General features: G+C 41.6%; 1 protein-coding gene across 6 annotated transcripts in view; it reads left to right on the top strand.

Moving 5' to 3' along the window:
- Positions 1-25,509, top strand: part of GRID1 (glutamate ionotropic receptor delta type subunit 1) — a 696,635-nt gene that overhangs the window by 36,059 nt on the left and 635,067 nt on the right. The gene's annotated exons all lie outside the window — the stretch shown is intronic.

Below are 25,509 nucleotides of genomic sequence, written 5' to 3'. Positions count from 1 at the left end.
ATTACCCACTTACTTCGTATGTAGTCTTTGTCATTTTAGCAATGTCAAAGTTTATTATGGTCTAAATGTTTCAGAGAGACAGGTAGAAATATGGAAATGCATTGATTGGTTGGAGTAGTTACACATTTCAGACTTGTCAAAGGGAATTTTAAGATATCAATCTTTATTCCAAATGAACAGTCCGCAGAATTGCTTTCACGTAAAATGTGCACTTGCATAAATTGAAATGTATATTAATCACTGGATCATGTTTGACTTTTCTAGCAGACACACAAATATCAATGAGGTCTGCAATCCCAGACACGTTGTTCTTTTTTCCTAATCTACTTTATGAGGCTCCTTCAAGAGCTAATTACCAAGAGCTGCTTGTAACAATTAGAGAAAATAAAATAAAAATGCTGAAAACTTTGTGGTTCTATGGAAATAGCTAATTTGTTTTCATTTTAGAGGGAAATCCTTATGCTTACTCTTCCATGTCACTGCAATGCAAACGATCAGACAGAGATTATAATTCCATTTACTTACAAATAACATACTGTTTTCCCTCTGATACATGGATACATTACAAGCAATGTGACAACAAACCAAAAAACCATCCTTTATTCTTAAGCATTTCTACAAATGCATGGATTTCTCCTGAAAACACTGGGGTAATGTAATGGAACAGAGGGTTGACCTGGAAAATATCTCTCCAGTGGAAGTTACATGGAATGCTCCAATGCCAGAATGGTGAATCGTACAGAGGTGCAGCAGGGAGCCTTCTTGAACTCATAGGAGCTTTTCATTTACTGTTAAGGACTTGCTAAAAATCCTCTCATGGCGGTTGATGAATTCCTACCAGTGTGGATACTCGTTTGCTCTGGATACAACTGCTCTAAATATTGCGGTTTTATTCATGGTAGTTGCCAAAACATTCCCCCCCCATTTGTTTCTGGGAATTCAGGAGGATATATCAGGGTTGGGGATTCTGTGGCCCTCCAGTTGTTGTGAGGTTCCAACTCCCATCAGTCCCAGGGAAGATGGGAGTTGTCATTCAACAACATCTGGAAGGCATCAAATTTAGTTACCCCTGGGATTTAGGAAATGACCAGGTCATGTTGGGATCTCATTGGGGGTGCGTGGGAGGTATATGCATCTTCTTCTAAATTGCACATTTCTGCCATGGAGAGAGCTTTGATTCATTTTGCTTCATCTTCACTAAGCAGGGTTGAGCAGGGTGGTTGGGGGGAAATGACAGTGAAGCAAAAATAGAGCCGGGGCGATGACACCCCAGGGCATGCACACATAATTCTGACTCCCTACTTATGCTTTAAGCAGAGATGACGCCTGCGACCCTGGCTTTCCCATTCTCTGTAATTAATAATAATAATAATAATAATAATAATAATAATAATAATTTCTACCCTGCCCATCTGGCTGGGTTTCAAGAGCCATTCTGGGTGGCTTTCAACAGAATATTAAAAACTGAATAAAACTTCAAACATTAAAACATTCCCTAAACAGGGCTGCCTTCAGATGTCTTCTAAAAGTCTGATAGTTTATTTCCTTGACATCTGATGAGGGCGTTCCACAGGGTGGGTGCCACTACTGATAAGGCCCTCTGTCTGGTTCCCTGTAACCTTACTTCTCGCAGTGAGGGAACCACCAGAAAGCCCTCGGCGCAGTACCTCAGTGTCCAGGCTGAACGATGGGGGTGGAGACACTCCAGGTATACTGGGCTGAGGCCATGCTGTGCTCTTTTGCCACCTGCCTTTTCTCCAGTTTGCTCCTAGTCAACTACTACGTTTAAATGATCTTTTTTAGCTGGTGAGCCTGCTGGGTGCTGTAGAAATTGGACTGTCAAGCTGATGGTGTTTCTAGACGGAAACCATGACTTGAGCTGTGCTGCAAATCTCCTTGTGGGTGGCAGGTTGTTGTCACTTTATTAAGAACAGTCTCTGTCCAACCTAACAACAGATCCAAAAATGTATGTCTGTCTCGGTCTTCTGGCTTCTCTCCCTTTCTGCTTTCAAAGAACTTACAATGGCTTGTGCCATAGACACTGGAGTGGGGGGGGGTTTGAGCAAAATAATTTTTGGTTAAAAATTTGTTAGGACTGGCAGGTGCTGAATAAAATTGCCCCGGGGACTGGATGCATCCCATAGTTGGCTATTCTTTTTTTTTGTACTAAGGAGCTATATGTTGTTGCTGGCACATGGCATCCTTGGGTGTCCACTGGTGGCAGCACCCACCCTGTGCCCATGGCTGTGGATTTATCTGCTGGTGGCAATTGTTGACAGTTATTTTAACCTTCTACAAAGCTACGTCAGGGACATTATGAGAAACTGAAAGGGTAGAATGGGCTGCTTAATAATAATAATAATAATAATAATAATAATAATAATAATAATTTTATTATTTATACCCCGCCCATCTAGCTGGGTTACCCCAGCCACTCTGAGTGGCTTCCAACACATATAAAAACATAATAAAATACCAAACACTGATAATAAAAATCTGATCCAATACAAAAAAAATCACAATCGATTTAAAACAAACAACTTGTATCAAACAAAGCAGTATTCAATAATCCATTAGAATATAATAGTACATAGTAAAAGTAAATGCCAGCAAACAATAATTAAACAGTTTGTACTTACCAGTTACAATAAAGAATGACTAAACTATAATCAATAAAAATAGCAGTAAGACACAATGCATAACATACCACAAAACCGTCATGTAAGAGGATCAAATTGAGAAACAAAGACAAACAACTTTTAACCTTTTTTTTAAAAAAAATAAATATCACTGAACTCCTCTCCTCTCTTCCCAGCTGCTACTGCTGTTCTCAATGTCATGGTCTGGGAAAGGTTCCTAGGAGGACCACGAAAGGATGCCATGTTAAGGGCATCTTCTCCAGCTTGGAACTGGCCCTGGCCTGGAGGCTGCTTCTGTGTGGCAAAACATCAGCCTTGCCACTCAGTGCATGGGGCGACATACAGTATTTTCACAAAACGGACACCAATTTGACCATTCAGCTGAATGCTCCATTTGCTCCTCCTCTTCCACTGCCTTCCACAGGTCTTATTCCTTTTTTTAAAAAAAATAATCTTTATTAATTTAAATAAACACATATACAAAGAATTTACAAAGAATTTACAATCTCATACTACAGAAAGAAAATCAAAGAAAAAACAATTAAGAAAAAAGAAAAGAAGAAAATACAGAAAAAAGAAAGAAGAAAAAGCAGATTTACGTGCATAAAAAAACTTAACCTGCCTAATTAATACTTAAATAAACACTTAAATAAAAAAGACTTCTGACAAAACGAGTCTTCCAATCATTCTCAATGTACTGTTTATACTGTCATTCTCCCCCCCCTCACAGTTTTATATTCTTTAATATTGTTCCCGTCTACTCCACAAACGGTATTTGTTGTGTTTACAAGTATCACTCGAGTTCTGCTAAGATGGTGTGGTTGGTACAATATGATCTTACATAATCCTTAAATATTCTCCATTCTCCAAATATTTTCTGGTTCAATACTCCTCTAACTCTTCCTGTCAGTTTTGCTAGTTGTAAATCTTCTAACATGAGTACCTGCCAATCTGTGATTGTCGGTATTGTTTCGTATTACCACTTCCTCGCCACAAGAATTCTTGACCAAGAGTTCAAGGTCTTATTCCAGCCAGGCAAAAGCACCCAAGGAGGCTGAGAAGTGCAGCTGGTGAGTGGTGTATCTCAGAAGGGTGTGTACCCTGGGAAGACTGGATAGCTCAGTTGGTTAGAGTGAGGTGCTGATAATACCAAGGTTGCAGGTTCGATCCCCATATGGGACAGTGGCATATTCCTACTTTGCAGGGGGTTGGACTTAGATGATCCTCAGGCTCTATGATTCTAGGTGTCTCAAGGACCAGATATGAGAAACCCAGAGAGCTTCATTAGGCCCCTAGGTTCCTCATCTCTGGGATGCCTACATGTGGCTATTTTTATGGGAGAGGCTCAGTGCTCCCATTGCCGTATTCTGTTGTCTTCCAGCTTACTTTCCAGACTAAACTTTGCTAATTATTCTACATCTTTGATAGTGGAGGAGATGTGTTGCCAAGTTCCTTAGAGCTTGAGCTCATCTCCCTTCTGATCTCATTAGGTGCTGGGACTCTGCTGCTCTTGGTACATGGCCATTTTCTTTTACCTTGTTATTGCCTTCGACTTCAGCTCCTTCCTCACCTCTCTCAGAAGAGTTGTCACTCTGAGCATCTGCTCAGCTGGTATGTTTTAAACCAGAAGCTTTGTAACAAGGAAGTGGATAGGGAAAGGGGCCAAAGGACACAAGTTGGAGGCAGCAGAACTTCTGAATACCAGTTGTTGGAGACCACAGGAGGGGAGAGAGTGTTCCTGGGGTTGGATCCTGTGCCATTGGCCTGATCCAGCAGGCTCTTCTTAGGGTCTTACATTCTTATGAAGCAGTGAGACTGCATTGATGCCAAATAACCAAAATGCCAATAGAGATAAGCTCATAAGTATTCAAAAATATTCAATTGTATTATAGTTAAGTTTGCATTTCTCATATCTATTTGAAATGATGTCTCGTGCTTGGTCAGTCATCTCATTGCCTTTCTGTTTATTGGTCCGGTCCCTTGAATGCCTGTTGCAGATTTACTTCCTTGTGAACAATTGGATAAAATGACTCACAAAGTCATAATATCAACAGTACATTCATACTTTAATAACACCATACCAAAATATTTCCATGACAACAAATCCGAAATTACTATTTATAATAAACAGATAATAGTATTATGTTTTCCATTACTACTGCTTTGGTATTCTCCTTTACTTGCTCAGTACTTTTTTTTTGTTCCACTTTTCTACCTCTGCAGACTCATGATCTGTGTGCTTCGTCCGCAACCCCACTTGCCACAAGGGAATGAATGAAACGATCAATTTCAGTTTCTCATTTTGTTCAGTCTGCCACATTTCCTCATCAGTTTGTGATTATTTTAAAATAATAATAATAATTTGCCAGCATTTTAGCTTGCAATTTTGCTTCATCTATACGTCACAAGCAATTTTCTCTAATATTCTGTGTTTGGTTTATTATTTTCACTAAAACAGACATTTTTAAAGACATCGTCCCCCAACATACACATTCTTTGGTTGGCAAACTGCATCACAACAGTGGGAGCAGTGTGACTTTTGAAGGATAGCTGCGTTTTGGTTTCTGTCTTCTTGAAGTAATAGCAGTGAAATAGCAGCAAAGAAGCCCAAATCATATATGTGACCGACACCCTTCTTTGGAAATTAAACCAATGTCCAGAATTTAACATTCAAAAACTTTACTTGCAGAAACTTATAGATGAATTAAAACATAATATTTACAGTCACATGCTACTCCAAGCATGGGTTTACAGTCTCTTCGTCTAACTTCCAAACAACTGTATTTTCCTCTTCCCACAGCTCAGCACTCAGGCTTCTGTATCTCAAACAGGCCATGCCTTGCAGCTTCTATGAGAGATTTCCACTTTTACATTTTCCTGCGGTCTGCTCTCTTTCTTTCAAGCAGTGAAGAAGCAGTCCAACACTCTGTTCAACTCAGTGTTCACAGTGGATTCTAAAACACAGTCATCCTGCATCACATAAAACGCAGTCTCTCCTTTGCTAGATACCTCCCCTGTGACCAACGCTAGCCAATCCCATGAGAACTACTAGAGAACTCTCTAGAATTCGTTACCGTCCAATTTCAGTGAATGAAATTACTATACTGTACTTAACATGTCTTGTTTCAGGAAGTGCAAATTAGATGGGCTTGCATTAGAATCCAAACCAAACCCAATTTCTCTCCCATCTCTACTTACCGCTGCCAATTCCATCAGCTAGAAAGCTCTAGGAAAACAGAGCATGTAAATGGCAATGTTGTGTATTTAGCACCATCTTCAGCAAACTGGCACCTTGCAGATGTTTTGAATTCCAGCTTTTATCAGCCCCAGCCAGCACGGCCAATACTTGGGAATGATGGGAGTTGTAGTCCAAAAACTTCTGGAGGACAATAAGCTGGGAACGTTTCAGTCAGGGAAGGCAGGGAAGGGGAGGGAGGAAGGAGAGAAAACACAAAAAATGCACCCCCCCAATGCACTTTTAATGTAATGGGTGGGTTCTCTTGTGCTGCTTTCCTAAAAACTTGCTTCTTCTAAAGTTTAAATAAGTACTCTTTCTGTAGGCTGGCCATTGTGAAACTGCAGCTGTTGACCACATACAGTGGTACCTCAGGTTACATACGCTTCAGGTTACAGACTCCGCTAACCAAGAAATTGTGTTTCAGGTTAAGAACTTTGCTTCAGGATGAGAACAGAAATCGTGCTCCGGCGGTGTGGCAGCAGCAGGAGGCCTCATTAGCTAAAGTGGTGCTTCAGGTTAAGTACAGTTTCAGGTTAAGCACAGACCTCCGGAACGAATTAAGTACTTAACCCGAGGTACCACTGTATAAGCAGAGCTGCAACAGTTCTAGTCAAAATAAATTTCCTTTGTTCTTTGCACATATATATTACATGAATTGTACTACAACGATAGCTGTACTTCCCTCTGTTTCCCTTTTATTTCACTTTAATTTCCAAATATGACCTAAGTTCAATCCAAAAGAGTAGTCTCTTTCTGCATGTACACCAGTGCATTCAGATTCTTTTTAAAAAAATCTTCTTTGCTCTTTTAAAAATAATTTATAGTTTTATCTCCATTAAAATATGGTAAGTGAAATGAGCCACAACTTTTCATAAGCCAATGACCCTTTTTTGGTGCACTGGAAACGTTAAGTGGTTAGAATTTGCGTCATTTTATATCAAAGGGAAAAAGAACATGCATTATTCTTTTGCTATGCTTAATTCTCATATTTTTTTTTTTAAATACTGTCAGCTCAGTGTCAGTCTGTCATATCCTGCTTGTTTTGTGAAGCAACAAATGTTGGCTTTGCTTCCTTAACAATGGCTTTGGCGGTTGTGGAGGGGGAAACACGCTTCTTGCCTCCTTGCATTTTCTCACCTATATTTATTGTTTCTCCTTTAAATCTTAAACACCTTGAGATAAAATTGGTCAGTGCATCATTCCCTCAAGTTGCAGCTTTCTAATTGGAGGGTCAGTGTTGCAGTTTTGAGAGCCCAATTTCTCGGCTGCGTTTGGCTTTCTCGTAAAGCCGCTAGCTGTTACCATTTTGAAGTGAGACAAGGATTGCTCTCTTCCAGTTCAGGATGCTTTCTAATTAGGAAGTGAGGTATATGGGACTTCGAACTGGCTACCAGCTTCCAGCCGTACCAAAATGTAATGCGCTCTCTCTCTCTCTCTCTCTCTCTCTCTCTCTTTAAACCCACTGACTTCCATTCCTGTGTCTTCCATCTCCGGAGAGTCTCTTATATCTACCTTCTAGAGGAGTTTGCTTCTTGTTTAAAGGGCATTAATAAATGGAAACACACTGAAGAAGAACTGCAAAAAGTCTGAAAGAGCTTCAACTTTCGCTATCTGATGAATCCCTCTTGCCTTTGGAGCCGCTCGCTCGCTGCTCGCTGTGTTCTCCCTTGTCAGAGGATTTTGTATATTGACTGAACTCAGCGGCGTTGCCTGAGGGGGCGCCGAGGCAGTCTGCCAATGTTTTCTCGTATTGATGGAGGCCTTTAGAGGAGGTGAAGGCTGGGAGAGGAAATGTGTGTGACATGCTATTAGAATGAAACACATCCTGTTGCATGGAGGAAAGGACAGGGAGAATGCTAGCAGTCTTGTGCTGTTGTGGCATCCATTTCATTGTTGGGGCTTGTCTGGTGCTGTAGGCAGGTGTACTGCTGAAGAGTGTGGCCTTCATTTTGGGGAATCTTGAAGCCTGGTCCTGGGTCAGCTGCCTGAGCTACAGCATGCAGAGGATACAATGCTGTTGACCAGACAAAGGCAAGAAATTGGGTCCCCTGTGTTATAATAGCATATGCTCCAATTTTTAACCAGCCCAAATCCAGGGCGCCCCCTCCCCCATGATGCCGCTGCTGTGGCTGTTAAAGTTACATCATCTAGCCTTCAAAAGTCATTGGGCAAGCACCTTCCGCTAACCCTGGAAACATCAACCGACCATCATTGCCCATTAGCAAGCGATCAAGCATGCAGAATATGGTAATCTGATCAGTTGACACCACACAATAGTATTTCTGTTACGCTATTAAATGGAAAGAGAGAAGAAAAAGTCACTTCTCTTCTCGGTGGGTGTTGCACTGTGCTCTGTGCTCCGATGAATATTTATCTTGGATGCTCATTAGGCTGGCTTTTGATAATCTCATTTGTCTTTTGGGTGGTGTTCTGGATCGGCTGAGGTCGGTGGCAACTACGTTTGCATTGTTAATAGAAACACTCTGCATAGTACCTTACTTGGCAGAAAGGCTCATTGAAATTCAGAGCTGGTACTCAGTACTATTGACATTCAGAGGGTGAAGCGCTGGACTGCATTCTACTTATTCAACCTAAATAAAGCACATCCGAGCATGGGTGCCCTTTCTCTCTTTCTGCAGGTATTCAAGGGAGTAACGCTTGAATGAATGCCAGATAAGAATCTGGTGGCATCATAATAGATAGGCCGATATAAACAAAGTTCTTGCTCTTCCATCCTCTCTTACGGTCCAATGTAGCTGAGGCCTTTGGTTTAGGCAAAGAACACACAAAGTGATAACTAAGGATTTTAGGAGCCTCCATGCTTGGAAAGCTCATTTAAAAAAGGAAATAGTTTTAGCTGAAGTTCATCCTGTCCAAAGAGGAACCAGTTCAGTTCAAGCTCATCCAGATGAACTTGGATCGTTCCTTAAAGGTTTATCCTCTGCAATTTCCCCCTGCTTTCATGATATTATAAGCTGTTAGGGTGAGATATAGGATCCAAAAGTAAATCAGGGACCACACACAAGTAATAAGATGTCTGCAGACAGAATGTCAACAGGTGAAGTTTTGCCATCATTGTATTGCCATTGTATTTGCCATCATTGTATTGCCATCATTGTATTGTGGGTGGCGCTGTGGGTTAAACCACAGAGCCTAGGACTTGCCGATCAGAAGGTCGGCAGTTCGAATCCCCGCGACGGGGTGAGCGCCCGTTGCTTGGTCCCTGCTCCTTCCAACCTAGCAGTTCGAAAGTACATCAAAGTGCAAGTAGATAAATAGGTACCACTTTGGCGGGAAGGTAAACGGCGTTTCCGTGTGCTGTTCTGGTTTGCCAGAAGCGGCTTAGTCATGCTGGCCACATGACCCGGAAGCTGTATGCCGGCTCCCTCGGCCAATAAAGCGAGATGAGTGCCGCAACCCCAGAGTCGGTTACGACTGGACCTAATGGTCAGGGGTCCCTTTACCTTTACCTATTGCCATAGTAGAAGAGGCTTACCCTGTTTAATTTGTGCCAGCCACATGGCTCTTGAAGGCAGAATGCATCATTCCCTTTGTTCTTGTAGCTAAACCTTTCACTGCAAGCTGGAAGAGAGCAGATCCAGAAATGGAGAGAGGGAACAACACCATCAAAGGAGGAGTGGCAGACGAAACTGATGAAATATTCAGAATTAGGCAACTTAACTAATAGAAGAAGAGAACAGGAAGAAGGAGCCTTTAAGGAAGATTGGAAAATGTTTGTAGAATATTTGAAGTATCACTGTAAACAGGTTAAAAGGTTAGCAGGGTTAAATCCAGCAGTTTAAATTAAGTGAAGATATTATGAGAAAGGGGATAAAATAAAACATATGGAGTAATTAGAATATGCAGTAGTAATAGATAACTAAAATGAACCATGGAAGGTGGGGAAGGGAAGTCAATGAATTTTGTATGATTATATTGATTTGAATGTGAAAATCTGTAATGGAAAAATCATAAACAAAACTTTGTAAAAAGGAAGAGAGCAGATAGCTTCCACAAGGAAGTGTCATGAGCCTCTCAGTCCCACTGGGATCAAACATGAATTGACAGTCTCATTCTCTCCAACATTTCTCTGATGAAGACAGGGACGTATTATTCAATGATAATATTGATATTGATATCAATACCCTGTCCAACTGAGTGGATTGCCCCAGCCACTGGGGGTGGCTTCAAACATAAAAACCCATAATAAAACATTAAACATTAGACTGCATCTACAGAAGTATAGTGTCCAGATCAAGGGAAGTAATAGCATCACACTATTCTGCCTTAGTCAGACCACACTTGGAATATTGTGTCCAATTCTGGGCTCCACAATTTAATGGATTTTGGAAAGCTGGAATGTGTGCAGAGGAGGGCAACCAGTATGATCAAGGGTCTGGAAACTAAGCCTTATGAGGAGCGCTTGAAGGAACTGGGTCTGTTTAGTCTGGAAAAGAGGAGACTGAGAGGAGATATGATAGCCATCTTCAAATATCTTAAGGGCTGTCACATGGAGGAGGGAACAAGCTTGTTTTCTCCTGCTCTGGAGGGAAGGACTTGAACCAATGGCTTCAAGTTGCAAGAAAGGAGATTCCGACTGAACATTCGGAAAAACTTTCTGACGGTAAGAGCTGTTCAGCAGTTCCCATGAGAGGTGGTGGACTCTCCTTCCTTGGAGGTTTTTAAATGGAGGTTGGATGGCCATATGTCATGGATGTTTAGCTGAGGTTCCTGCATTTCTGGGGGTTAGACCCTTGGTGTCCCTTTTAACCATAAACGTCTCTGTAGAAGGCTGTCTTCAGGTGTCTTATAAAGGTTGTATAGTTACTTATCTCCTTGGCTCAATGGAGGCTGATGAAAGATAAGCAGGTGAGTTTTCTGCTTGTCAGAATTCAAGTTTGTACAACCTCCTTCCTAGCGTCTGCAATGAGAAGCTATGTAAGGTTTGGCTAAGAGTGCTGTGAGCTTCATGGCTGTGTGAAGATCTCACCCTGGCTCTCCCTGGCCCAAGTCCAACACTCTGTCCACTGCAGAATACTGGTGTCCCAAGAGCATATACATTTTGACTGTCAAGCTCAACCAAAGCATGCCACTGTTGAAAGAGAAGAAAAGCAGTGGTGGTTATTGTTAAATTTGTATGTCACCTTTTGACCAAACTGGTCCTCTGGGCAGCTTAAAAGAGACTGGCAGATGCGTTTATAAAAAATATTCCTATGCTGTGGACAGCATTCCAAGTTGAAACACAGGGAGGGGAGAAAACAACATCAAAAGTTTAAAGGCAATAGAAGCAGGGTGAGAAGCTAGTTGAGGGAATCTGTAGTGTTTGGCAAAGCTACTTTTCTCATAAAGTGAGCAGGAGTGTTGGGATGCCAAACAAAATCCTCCCAGAAATCTGTATTTCAAAGTACCCTGACTTCTTTCAGCAAGTAAACAGAACAAGCACAGATGCTGGGATTCTGTAATTTTAGCATCTTTGTCTCATTTATGCCCTTCAGATTTCATTAAAAGAGAGTAATGTTTCATTAAAATTTCATTAAAAGTCAGCCATGTTTATGGCTTCTTAATATCTTGTAGGAGTGGAGAAAGGGCTCTAGAGGAGGCAGGCATGCTTTTTTTGTTTTGTTTCTCTCTCTTCCCAACCTATCCTTTATCACTGGCAAGGCTGGGCAAGGTCCCAAGACTTAAACGAGGAATCTGTGGCCCTCCAGATGTTGGTTGTCAAATCCTATCAGCCACAGCCAGTGCGGTCAATAGACAGAGATAATGGAAGCTGTTGACTTTCACCTGAAGGGCTACAGGTGTCCCATTCCTGGCTTGCTCAGTGCTTCTTGTTGATGTGTACAAATTGGAACCCAAAAGCAGGTTCTTCAAGACTATTTTTTAAAACCCCAAAACATTTAATATGAAATTTGGTAAAATAATCTTCTTTTAATTTGGGTTTGTTTGTTTTTGCAGTGAACAAAGATGCTTCTGCAATTGAAAGCTGCAACCGGAATGTTTCACATTCCCTTTTATTAGAAGCTTTCTATTTATAAGGGCCTGACTTTTAAGTCTCCATTGACTGAATAGAATTGGAAGAAAGAAAGCATTTTCCAGTGGGATCAGAGGGTCATTCCAGTAAACCGGAGGGTGGTGCATGCTGCTAGAGAGAACGCTTGATGCCTGATCACAGGTTGTGTGAATTTAAGTACCAGGATGGCTATTAACTCAATGGGGTAGCAACAGAATAAGTGAGTCATGCAGCTTGTACAGCAGAATTGAAATACAGTAACTTTTTGCGTTCATATACTTTTTCATAACCTTACTTGCTCACTTCCAGATCTGTGCAGAATTATGTGGATGTCCTTTTCCTGTTAGGTAGTAATATTATGAAAATCCATACCGTTGTGTCCATTAGAGCTGAGCTAATAATGCGATGCAGCAACTTTTTGGCACTCATCGGAGCTGTGGGTGGGGGTAGGGAGAGTTTAGCTTAGCGGAGGCACATTTTCCTTATCCTCAGTTGCCCGCTGTGATGCCATGTAGCCAAATTTGATAGGTTGTTTATGTGAATCCAGATTAATGGCGTCTTGCCATATAAAACACTAAGCATGACATGACTGAGGGTAGCAGAGCTCAGATGAGTCAGCAAAAATTGCCTGTTAACTGTGAGCTGCTGCTCTGTTTCTGGAAGTGAGCAATTTCAGTAATACTTGAGTTGCGGGGCACAAGCCAGTTTTCCCTTGCACGTGGACTCTGTGAGGCTTAAGAAAATGAGCCAAGATATGACAGTTACATAATCCAGCTTTCCATGGTGCAGAATCCACACACCCCTGGATCTCTCTTGGTTCAGGGTACTTTGTGACAATAGCTTAAACAAATTGCACCTTGCCCTATATATGAACATATATGCTTTGGCAGGATTAGACTTCCTGTAGGGTAACAGAGAAATAAACCTTGTCCCCTATCTTTCCAATCATCAGTATCCTGCACATGATTTAGAATGTCAGTTGCAAGCAGTGTCTTGGAAATGAGAGATGGACTAAGTCTTAATTACAGAAATCATTTAGTGCCTTCAGATTGCTAATAAAACTGAGACTTGGAACACATTCACGATCAGGGAAGGGGAAAAAAAATATCAGGATAGCCAATTAACTGCAAGTTATTTGCTCTGTTTGAGTCCGCTGCAGTGAAGCACATAATGAGTTTGGTGCACAGTCACGGTGCCACTGTGCTGTGTTCGTGCATGGCGTGTGTGTGTGTGTGTGTGTGTGCAGGTTTCTGTTTCAAATTTGATAACACCGAAACAGTCTCTTGCTCTTCAAAGTTATGCTGGGTTGTGGCAGCCTAGGTAAACTAGAACTCTATTGGCTTGGGTGTTTATCCTGTCCTGTTTGGAGAAGGGATGGAATAAAGTAAACTTTATACAGAATGAACAATAAAAATAAACAAATAGGGGAACAAAACAAACCAGTGGGGCATTCCTCTACCCCTACCCTCCCAAAGCAGATACCAATATCAGAAAGCCAAATAACCCACAACATGCTATTGCAAGTAAGACTATAGCACTGCAAAGGCTTGCAAAGAATGAAAAATATCCAGAGTTACCAGATGGCGAAAGCAGAAATCCTGTAACACTTACCTGGGAATCAGTCCCATTGAACTAAATGGAGCTTACTTCTGAGTCGAAGTAATGCACTGAATTTCACTGTTAGTAAAAGTCCTTAGGCAGATAAGAAACTGTACACTAGAAATGTTGTGAGAAATATGCATTTGATGCACTGAATTCCTTTTTTTCTCCATTTTCAGTGGCTGGGTTTCTCCTGTAACAGACTGAAACGGATTATTGCAGTATTTATCAACCGTATTTTTTGTTCTTATGTTATGTATTTTGTGGTTTTATTTTGTGTTTTAAGTTGTAAAACATCCTGCGATCTTGGGTGAAGGGTGGTATATAAATTTAATTTAAAAGAATAAAAAATAATTGAGCTTTGGCAGGTGAGAAGCTCATATGCAGCTTCTGAACATGATCTGCACATCAGCATGGAATTTTTATATTAGTTAAAGGGGTGGGCATGGGTTTTAAAATGATTGAGAAATACTGGCTCACTAGTTTTAGTTTGATTGTTTACCATCAAGACCAGAGAGAGAGAGAGAGAACACTATTTTAGTGGGAGACTACCTGTGTGCTTACATCAACTAGCTGCAATGTGAAACAATTTTAGCTTTGAGCCTGTTTGAATTCAAACTATAAGCTGGGAATAGGTCTAAATATAGAACTCCTTTTTGTGGGTGGAGGGAACAGAATACCACTGGGAGAGTGCCATTACTTGTCATCTCTGCAGTGGAAATTTTGCAATATACAGTATATGCAGAGCATGTCTGGGGACTTCCAATCTCCTCCCGAGTAACAGACGAGCTCTGATGTGGGGAAAGGTTTTCTGCTGTAATAGGGTCTGGTATGATTCCAAATTGGATGGGGGACCACTTGTTGAGAGTCTTCTGTTGCATGACATTGGACTAAATGACACTTGGGGTCCCTTCCAAGTATGTGATTCAAAGTAAGATCCCCCCCCCTCTGATTTCTGGTATTTTCTTACTTCCGCATGACCAAGAAATGTAACTTAGGGCTGCCTTCCTTGTGTCCCACTGAGTCCTGCTAACTGGCAGGGCAGGGTTAACTCTATAAAGCTAAAATGGACCTGAATTTCAGAAAGTATGGAGCTGACTGCGCTGAGTATTTAGGCTGTATTCTCCAAATTATGGTCCTTTGACTCCTTGTATAGCACTTGCTCCTGTGTTTTGGTTGATGTGTTTTGACATGTACCACAGCGTTCTTCTAATTACACAGTTCTGTATCATTGCGTGCCATTTGAACAGCTCTTTCTGCGGCTGTGCTGTGATCATCAGCAGAAGCTTAAGGATTCGAAAAACACTTGTGGGGTTAATGCATGGTAAAAACGTTTAACCTTTGTGAACAGATCTGTTTTCTAATTAAAACCGTGATGTACAGAACACTGAAAGCGATAATGCTTCTGGAAAACGAAACCATCTATTAGTTGTGAATCAGGTATTGAATGTGGCAATCTGCAAGTCAAGTGTATTTTCTACACAAACATTCTCTTCTGGGGAATTAGAAATGGCTCTCAGATACAGTGGTACCTCGGGTTAAGAACTTAATTCGTTCTGGAAGTCTGTTCTTAACCTGAAACTGTTCTTAACCCGAAGCACCACTTTAGCTAATGGGGCCTCCTGCTGCTACTGTGCTGCTGCTGCACGATTTCTGTTCTCATCCTGAAGCAAAATTCTTAACCTGAGGTAATATTTCTGGGTTAGCGGAGTCTGTAACCTGAAGCATATGTAACCTGAAGCATATGTAACCCGAGGTACCACTGTATAAGGAGTTGCAGACCCTCCAAATGTCCTCATATTTCAGGGACAGTCCCAGATTTACAGAAGCCATCCCTGTTTCTAATTTGATCCCAGAATGCCCTGCTTTTCCTTAGGATGTCCCTCTTTTCATTGGAGAAATGTTGGAGGGTATGGAGTTGTCTCATCTCAAATCTGATCATTGGTACAGCCAACCCATCCTTGTAGGAACAGGGGATAGGAGTTGTCATCCAACAAAACTTGGAGGGCCATTGGTTTCACATTGATGCCGTCCTCACTATTTCAGTTGATGGCGGCATAGAAACAGCCCTGTTACATGTAATCCTTTTATTGGATATATTTGGGATGGAAGCTGGGATTTTCCAGTAGAATCGCAGAGCTAGGAATCCTTCATCAATGACTCTCTTATACAGTGAGGCCCAATGATCAACCATTTTTTTTATCCTTTGAAGCCTTCCCCCCCCCTCAAAAATAATAATGATCACCTTTACCTTTACACAAACAGTTATGAGGCGGACTGAAATGAAGTAATATTTTTAATCTCTGTTAATTCTTGTAATAGTTTCCCATGAAGATATGTGCTTCCCCTCTGAACCCAAGAGGAAAAATCTGAATTATAGAAGAATTATAAAGTTTTGCTGCAAAAGTGAGGTGTGTGCGTGTTTTGTGATGCGATTAGCGACCGTGAAGAAAAGCTGAAATAGTTCCACCTGCTTAAAGCTATTCAGTTGGAATAATAGTTTTTCGCACCTGCTGTGTTAAGAGACCCTAGTTCTTATGGAAGATTTTTAATAGACTCTGTAAGCTATAAGAGCCTAGGCTTCTAAAGCATGTTTCCTATTAGAGGGAATGTTTGGTTAAGTCAACTACTCTCTCTTTATGCTCCGGAGGGTTTGAAAACAAGAAGAAATTGCCATGGCTGTCTGATGGGGACACAGAGCATCAGCCCTCTAAATGAGCACAGATTCTCTTTGAAATGATGCTCTCTTAATGGTGCCACCATACAAAGTTACGCCTGCAAAAAGATTGCTTTTATGTAATAAAAAGGTGCCATGGTACTTAAACTGAAGGAAAGAGAATTAAATTCATTAAAAGCAGGAAAACGGGCACAAGCGTTTTCTGATCGATATAGTGTGTCAGGAAGAGTCTGTTTGGAATACTAATGCTATGCTGCCTCCCACAATGTTCCGCAAAACTTCCAGTGAGGACAGTGTGCATTTCTACCACATGGGACTCTGCGAAAATGCTCTCCCAAAAGTGATCCGTCCTGTTTGTGGGTGGGCAAAATGGGAGGGGATTCACAGTGTAGTCTGTGGAGAGACAGAATTCTCCAAAATTTGGACTGGGCCAAAAATATATATAATTGTCTTACAGTGCAATTTGATCTTGTCAGTGTCAAATGAAACCATGTTGGAAGTTTATGCAGATGGATGGAGGAAGCAATGGAATATTTCCCTTTCTCGCCTCATCCTTCCTCCATCACGTGGAAGAGGATGCCTCTTCTCTGATGCTCCATGCTGCACACATCCTTTCTCATCACATAGCCCTGTGGTTGCTAGGCACCAACAGCACGGCTCTGTATTTGAAAACTTCTCTGTTGTGAAATACTGGTTGCAGACCGGCAGCTGAACGTTGCAACACTGTAGTCTATTTAATTTTTGAAAAACAACAATGGCTTCATAATCTTCTAAAGACTACGGGAGCATGCTTTTATCTTTAGAACTATTGTGTTTGTTCATATTCAGATGTATGCAAATGTAATCATTTAAAATCATACATTTAATTGACTAGGATGATTTTAGTTGGGTGACAGGTCTCATTCTCAGCTCTCATGGTTCTGAGGGCTGTCTGTGTTTGGCATGATTGGGGGAATGCTTCCCCTCGCTTTGCACCACTTCAGAAGAACATAAAAACCCAAGAAAAGCCCTGCTGGATCAGAGAAGAGGCCCATCTAATCCAGAAACCTGTTCTCACAGTGGCCAACCAGATGCCTGTGAGAAGCCCCCAAGAAGAAGTTCAATAGCACACTGTGCCTGCAGCTCCCAACAATTGGGAACAGTGAAGGCAGAACAGAACCATTGTGCAGGTAGTAGCTCTTGATAGCCTTATCCTCCACAGATTAGCCCAATCCTCTTATAAAGCTATCAAGGGTGGTGGCCATCAGTGCCTCCTGTGGGAACAAATCCCCTGTGTAATCTCTACGTGAATCTTCTAACATTTAGCTTCATTGGGTGTTCCCAAGTTCTAGTAGTAAGAGAGATGGAGGGAAACTTTTCTCTGCACACTTTTTCCACACCCTGTTTAAGCACATTTGCATATTCTTAGTGGAAAGAGAAGAGGTTGTGAGAGATGCCTGTATCTCTATTACTTCAGAGTTCTTCACTCTATCATCTCACATTTTTCCTCTCTTTATTTTTCAATTTGGTGCAATGTAGACCTGTTTTATTGACGATTGTGCTCTGTTCCTCTCCACGGTCTTTTTTGTTTGCAGCTTATAAAATTCAGGGTTGCGTAAGCGCTATGTCTGCTCAGGAGGACTGTTGCCTGAGTGGTCAAATTATTGAAGCTGTATTTATGATACTTGGTAAGATTATTTTGTGTGTGTGTTTCTAAAAAGTTTCTGTTTCTCAGTGCATCAAAAATCCTATTTAGGAGTATCTCTGTTATTTAAATAGGCTGTCCTATGGGGTGACATAAAATGGGATTTTATTGCAGATTGAAATAGCATCTGTGAAACCACTCATTGAGTCAGGAGCAAAGCGCTTTCTCATAAAACACAAGAGCCATCACATGGCCATTCGGCCTGTTTCTTTCCTCCAAATGTACTTGGCGTGAGGGATGGAGGAAAATTTTGTTTGGTCCACATTTCTATTGTAATACAACAAAACCAAAACACCACACTGGCTTGCAAATATAAAGGACAATTTTACTTAGTTCAGAAAATTAAAGTGCAACATGCATATCCAAGCCTGGAGATACTTATAGACATAGAGTCAACTAGTGGCACAACTCTGCCAATAATGTATATAGTAATAGTGTCATAGCACAGTTGAAACAAGGAAATCGTTCTACAGTTAGTTATCTACTGGAAGCACAAAGTCCTGTAAGTGGGAACGGTTGCAAGAAAGGGTTTTTCACATGGCCATATGTAGAGGCAGGGATCATACATAAGTAGTAGTCGCAGACGAGCACCTCCTCACTGTCCCACGGCAAAAGCAGTACAATAGATCAGAAGACCTGTACTCTGGATGTGAAGTAACAGCTGTGCCTATTCTTGGTGTATCGTGTTGACTGTATAGTATTATGGACTGATGAAGCTGTTGCCAAACCTGCTTAACTTCTTGTTAAAAATAGGGACACACTAGAATCACCCCAGTTCTAATGCAGATGATTGCAGTCTATGATCTATCAGTAAAGTGGGTCAATAAACCTTCAGAATAAAGTTACGAATGAACAAGTATATTGACTGATTTTTTTTGCTATACTTAGCAGTGGCCTTTCTCCTGCTGTCTTAAACACAAGAAGGCATTTGTTCTTACGGCTGGAGCAGGATTTGTTTTATTTTAAACCGCTGCTGAAGTGTTTTAATGCTTGACCTGGTTTAATTTTTTTCGGTTTCATATGTGGTTTTTAATGCTCTTTTGTGCACTGCCCTGAGATCATTTCCGATGGTCTGGAAAAAACAAACAAACATGCTGAATAAGCATAATTGTTTTCCAGTAATGGTTTAGAATGAGTTGTCAATTGTTATAGCCCTGCACCTGTAGTATTTGTGGAGTTGTTATTCCTCCCCTTCTGCTCTGAGTTCGTCATACTACTATATTTCTATAAGTAGCCTGAAAAAGGCATGTGTTCTTCCTGAAATGCATGCATTTACATTAGGGATGTCACCAGAGCCTGAAGAGGAGTATCCCTGGTTGAGCTCTGGTGAGCAGCCCACCTTAAGGGGGTCTCTTGCTTCGCCTCTACTGCCTGCTCTCCATGCCCAGAGGCGAAGAAATGGCCCGTCATCTGGGCCATGATAGGAATACAGAGGGAATTTGCTCCGAGATGGAAGAGGCCTGCTTGGCCTCCTCCTGTGACTATTTGTAAAAGAAGCAGGAGGCCAGCGCTAGAGTAACTTCTGTACCATCTTTCCCCACAGACGATCATGAAGCTTGAATTTCAAACTCTGCCACCCCTGGTAGAAGATGCCGGTATTCTTGTTGTCTCTCCTGCGTTGCTTCAGTACAAACATAACTTTGGCATGGGCTTGGTTTCTCTTTCATGTTAAGCCGTGCCCTGTGGATATCCAGGCTGTGAATATCTGATGAGCTGCTTCTGTGCTCTGTAGAAACTGTTTTCCCCAAGCCCATATTTGATTTCATTGTCTGCCAAGAAACCGCCCACATTCTGCTCGGAATTCATCAACAGCGTATTTTATTTCCTTTCACAGCCCCTCCCCACCGAAACCCCTCTGGGCCGTGACTCACCTCTCTTGGGGAATAGGTTAAATGCTCTCCCACATAATTGTTCGGTAAGATACAGCTTTGTTTGCTTAAATTTAAGCTACAGGTCCTCTGGGGTGTTAAGATTGGCAGAGGGGGCCCCCCCTTGATTGTCCAACTGCCTTCAAAAGTTCAAGGAGGGGGAAAGGGGTGGCTCAGAAGAGGCATCCTCTGGGGCAGCCCCTAAGCTGTGAAGTTCCCTCTCCACAGAAGTCACTGACTTTTGCCACTTGCAGACTACACAGCTTTTTTTGCTTTGGCCTTTGACACCTGAGATTTATTCTTTTGGATCCGCCCTACTCTTCAGGCTCCAAATACAAATTAATTGTGATGTTGTAGTTTAATATTGTTGTACCTCTGGGACCTTATGTTGAAGGGGGTGGGTAAGAAATCCAATAAATCATCATTATCATTGTGGTAGTAGCTGTGCTCTTCATTACTTCCAATGGATAAAAACGCAGTACCCATTAGGACTATCAATCCAGATGCATGCAGCTGCGTGCAGGGGCTGAGTGCTTTATGTGGAGGGTGTTGAGCACCAGTGACTCCCATTGAGACCAACAGGTCAAGACTGAACATCTGGCTTCATGTATATTTGACCCACAAAGCTGAATAAAGCCTGTCAACCATCTTTGGTTGGCCGGGACCAGCAAGGGTGTAATAATAATAATAATAATAATAATAATAATAATAATAATAATTTATTTATACCCCGCCCATCTGGCTGAGTTTCCCCAGCCACTCTGCGTGGTTCCCAATCAAGTGTTAAAAACAGTACAGCGTTACATATTAAAAACTTCCCTGAACAGGGCTGCTTTAAGATGTCTTCTGAATGTCAGGTAGCTGTTTATCTCTTTGACATCTGATGGGAGGGCGTTCCACAGGGTGGGCGCCACTACTGAGAAGGCCCTCTGTCTGGTTCCCTGTAACCTCACTTCTCGCAATGAGAGAACCGCCAGAAGGCCCTCGGCGCTGGATCTCAGTGTCCGGGCTGAACGATGGGGGTGGAGACGCTCCTTCATTGGTGTACTGGTGGCACAAAGCCCAGGCAGGAAAACAGGACCAAGGACAGCTCCCAGCAGAGCTGGCTAGTATCAGGCTAGATAGAGGGCACCAAAGAAGAGCCAGCTAGGACATTGCTCCAGCAACTATTTGAAGAGTTTGATACTCTTAATCTCAGGGCCATAGGTCTGAGCCCCACATTGGGTGAAAGATTCCTGTATTGCAGGGGGCTGGAATAGATGATCCTCACGGTTCCTTCCAACTATACAATTCTACAAAGCTTTCTTCCTTATTTCTTTTATATTGTTTTATTTCTGCCAAGCCCTTTCGGAAAGGAAGGGCTAAGCTGCTAAAAGCAACACACCAATGTCATGAATAACATGTAAAAAAAGAGTTAGCCAGGGTTTAAGTAGTCCTGCTTTCAGTCTGGCATTGTCAACTCTGCTCCCTCTGAGGAAACTGTTGCAATTTGAAGGGACGTGCCCTATTTGCCAGATTTATTTAATTTATAAAATTTATACACGGCTTGATTGTTAAAAGAAAAAGGTTTCAAAGTGATTTACGAAAAGATAAAACAAGAAAATCAAGAAAAAAAATACAACAGTACTTTAAAACATTCAAAAGTTTTATTTAAAGGAAGCACACTCAAAACTTGATAATATGTTCAGGGTTTTGCATGGAATGTACCTGAAACCTTTCTCTTTCTAAGTTATTTTCCTTTAGTGATGACAGCTTGGGTGTTTCACTTTGTCCCTGCTTGGTGACAATGATAACTTCTAAAGAATAGCCAAGAGAGCCTTTTTAAAAAAAAAACAAAAAAAACAAAAACCCTCCTCAAAAACATTGAAGGAATACTTTAAAGATATATGCTTAACATGCTCCCAAAGGAGCCTAGCTGTTGGCCTGCTAAAAGGAGCCATTCTCAAAGGCAGCAGATGCTTATGTAGTCTAGGACCAAAGACTGACTGGCAGGGCTAGGAGAGGTTCACAAACGAGATATCTCTTGCTCCTTTTGAAGCATAGAAGAAATGTGCCAGAGGGATTTCAATCAGAGAAGGGCTAGGAAGCAATGCATTATATTGATCAGGCCTGTTCTTGAACAGTTTTGGGACACATATATCCTGTGTTCCCATTTCTGCCTTCATATGTGGCTTAAAAACAAACCACAAACACTTTAAATATGTATTTTTCAACTTGCATTTTCTCTCAGAACAAGACATCTCAAAACATATTTCGATACTTTTTATCGAGCTGGAAAACATGTCGGTGCATTTGGTAAGCTTGAAGGCTGGTAAATAACTCAAAGTTCTGATGTGCTGAGGAAGTCCAGATCAGGTCACCTAGTGCTGTAATTTGCAAAAACCGACTTCCCCAAGATATCCCCATTTTAAAATAAACTTACAGCTTCCTCCTAGCAACCTGATCCCAGGGAATCATGTAGTCGGCATGGTGAAATCTCCTGACACCAAATCGGATTGGAATTGCCTTTGTGATGATGCCACATAGACAAACTGGGGTAGTACTTCCTGCCTTCATTCCGGCTGGTTGATGGCATCCTGGAGGCAATTCAGTCCGAGGGAAGGAAGCAGTCCTCACTCTTGAGTGGCTTACAGGGAGCATGTTGCCAAATATTTGTTCAAAGTGCCCCCATGAAAGTACTTTTTGGGTAAGTGTGTTTTATCTAATATCATTTATGACCTGCCTTTCAGGATACAGATCTTTCCAAGGTGGTTTGCAAGAAACTACAACCCACACACACACAAAATAAAGCATATCAACTGAGTGGCACCCCCTGCCCATCTTTGCTCAGCCTAATAATTAATGTAGAATAGATTCTAGGAAGTCTTGAGAAATTAAGAGACTGCTTTCTAATTTGAGCCATCTAATGCTTGAAATACTGGATGCAAGCTTTCCTTGAGTGTTCAGACTGATTAGGGTAATAACTGATTGACATCAGATTGGAAAGAGGCACTGATTGGGACTGAGTTCTACTCTGACGATTTCATTAGCTGCTCTATGAAGGACTTGAAAATCACATCAAGGCATATTCAGTAATTCTTAAGCGGCTTTAGGAAACCGATGTGCTTCCTTAATTGTTTTATACGTGTGTACTGTCTGACTTGCATCATGTGAGGCTGCGACTGGAGAGTGTGTATTTGCATATTTGTGAATCACTGCAAAGACCGCACATTGTTTACTCCCTGACAATGGGATGGCATTGTCAAATCAACAAAGAGCACAGTAGTGCAGGGTATATGTAGCTTGAGATGAGCAGGGAGAATGGGGAGGAGGCAGTGTCTTAAGTCTGGGCCTGTAAGCCTAAGATCTGTGGCTTAGCGGGTATGTGTGTGGCTGTTGCCCTGGTCGCAAAATTGTTACGGGCGCAAAATTTCAACACCTGGTACTGCCTCAATACAGCTGTGTGCGTCTGTTGAAAAAAGCTTCTCAATGTGAACCAGGAAGTGATCTCTCCAGACAATGGAACTACTCTTCTTTTCTTATCTCTGCAGCTGTGATCCCCTGGGTGATGTGGACGCCGTTAGGCAGTTGAATGCGCATGCGTACTCCGTCCGTGTGGCCCCAGGCGTTGGCAACCCATGCTACGCCACTGCCTAAGATGCTTGCTGTTTGTCTCTTTGCAAATTTTGACCCATACTTGGATGCATGAAAGCATCATTCGCAGACTGAGAGTGTAGAGAACTGAATACACTTGAAAATAATTTTAGGATAGCCTAAAATGCGTATCACTTTATATGGCAAGGAACAACATTCTGAAACATATTAGATAATGAGCTAAGCAGTGGAGTCACTGTCACTGAGAGGGAGATAGCAACTGCTTGACTTGCTGTGGGGGGCGGGAGGGGATTCATCATCTATTACATATTGCCCTTTTACTGTAAGTACAGTTCTTTAAATAGTGGACTCTGAATCAAGGTAATTAAGACTGAGCTGTTGGGGTGAGTGGGTGGAGGCAACAAACATTTTTAAACTTAATTTGAATATGCTGAATGGATAATTTGTTTCCATCTGACACAAGTCTCCCCAAGGGTGCTGGATAATAGCAGAGACGATCAGATTTTCTCATTTCTGTTGAGTTACTGTTCCAAAGCTTTGCTTGAGACCTGTGTTGTCCTCCCACTTTCTTTCCAATTTAAAATACAATCTGGAACTTGCATATGGGCTTTTATTTCCTCCCTTTTGTTTTGGTTTTTTTATGGATGTGCATGGGCGATTTTGCGTATTGAATCATAGAATCATAGAATCATAGAGTTGGAAGAGACCACAAGGGTCATCGAGTCCAACCCCCTGCCAAGCAGGAAACACCATCAGAGCACTCCTGACATATGGTTGTCAAGCCTCTGCTTAAAGACCTCCAAAGTAGGAGACTCCACCACACTCCTTGGCAGCAAATTCCACTGTCGAACAGCTCTTACTGTCAGGAAGTTCTTCCTAATGTTTAGGTGGAATCTTCTTTCTTGTAGTTTGGATCCATTGCTCCGTGTCCGCTTCTCTGGAGCAGCAGAAAACAACCTTTCTCCCTCCTCTATGTGACATCCTTTTATATATTTGAACATGGCTATCATATCACCCCTTAACCTCCTCTTCTCCAGGCTAAACATGCCCAGCTCCCTTAGCCGATCCTCATAAGGCATTGTTTCCAGGCCTTTGACCATTTTGGTTGCCCTCCTCTGTACACGTTCTAGTTTGTCAGTGTCCTTCTTGAACTGTGGTGCCCAGAACTGGACACAGTACTCCAGGTGAGGTCTGACCAGAGCAGAATACAGTGGCACTATAACTTCCCTTGATCTAGATGCTATACTCCTATTGATGCAGCCCAGAATTGCATTGGCTTTTTTAGCAGCCGCGTCACACTGTTGGCTCATGTCAAGTTTGTGGTCAACCAAGACTCCTAGATCCTTTTCACCCTTTTATTGACCCTTTTATTGATGAGATGCAGAGTGAACCAGTGCATTAGTGGACAAACAGTCAATAACAAGAGCACAGTTTTTTCTTTTCTTTTTGCACTGTCTTTTATCAATATGCAGAAGTGCTTGTGCAACAGGGAGGAAAGGGGGATGGATGCTAATGAAGAAAATCAAATGTTGCATTGCTGTTTATGCACAGTGGTCCTTACCAAATCTGAAAATAAGCAACAAAAGAACAGCAGGTTCCTAAAGCACCAGTGGTAGAGAATTTGGTCCAGGTACAATGATGAAATCAATCTCTTCCACCTGCCCATCTTTTCCAGGTTCTACAATATGTAACGTACCACTCTCTTATTCTGTTAAGAATATTTCACTATCTAAAAGCCAAGTGACAGACTGGTGCTAGCTTTTGATGCCAATATATGCCATGGGTGATATCACCTTAATTGCAGTGTTGTTCTGTCTGATAGCTTCTTGATTGACTATCTCTCTAATTTTCAAAAACTTTTTTATGTTGTGTGAGTTTTCTGAGTGTGTGGTTTTAATTTTTTTAAAATTTATGGCAAATTTGCATAATTGCATCTAATTATGTCACCCTTCTGCTGAAACTTATAATTGCAGCATTACAATAATGACACCTAAAAATCTATATTAAATGTTGTGGTGGGGAAATAATAGCAACATGCAGCAGATAAGTTGTATTTAAACATCTAGCATTAGAAATATGGAGATTTTAAATCATCATTTTTTGTCAGGAGGATAATGGACATAAAAATATTTTTTAATGAAATATTTTAAAATAAATATTGGACCTGGCTAGTTATAGTTGGTGTTTTGACTTTAAAGTG

Source organism: Podarcis tiliguerta (assembly GCF_965153285.1).
Source record: "Podarcis tiliguerta genome assembly, chromosome: 5".
NCBI classification, from domain to species: domain Eukaryota; kingdom Metazoa; phylum Chordata; class Lepidosauria; order Squamata; family Lacertidae; genus Podarcis; species Podarcis tiliguerta.
Note: the sequence above shows the minus strand (reverse complement) of the source record. Positions and strands in the feature narration are given on the sequence as shown.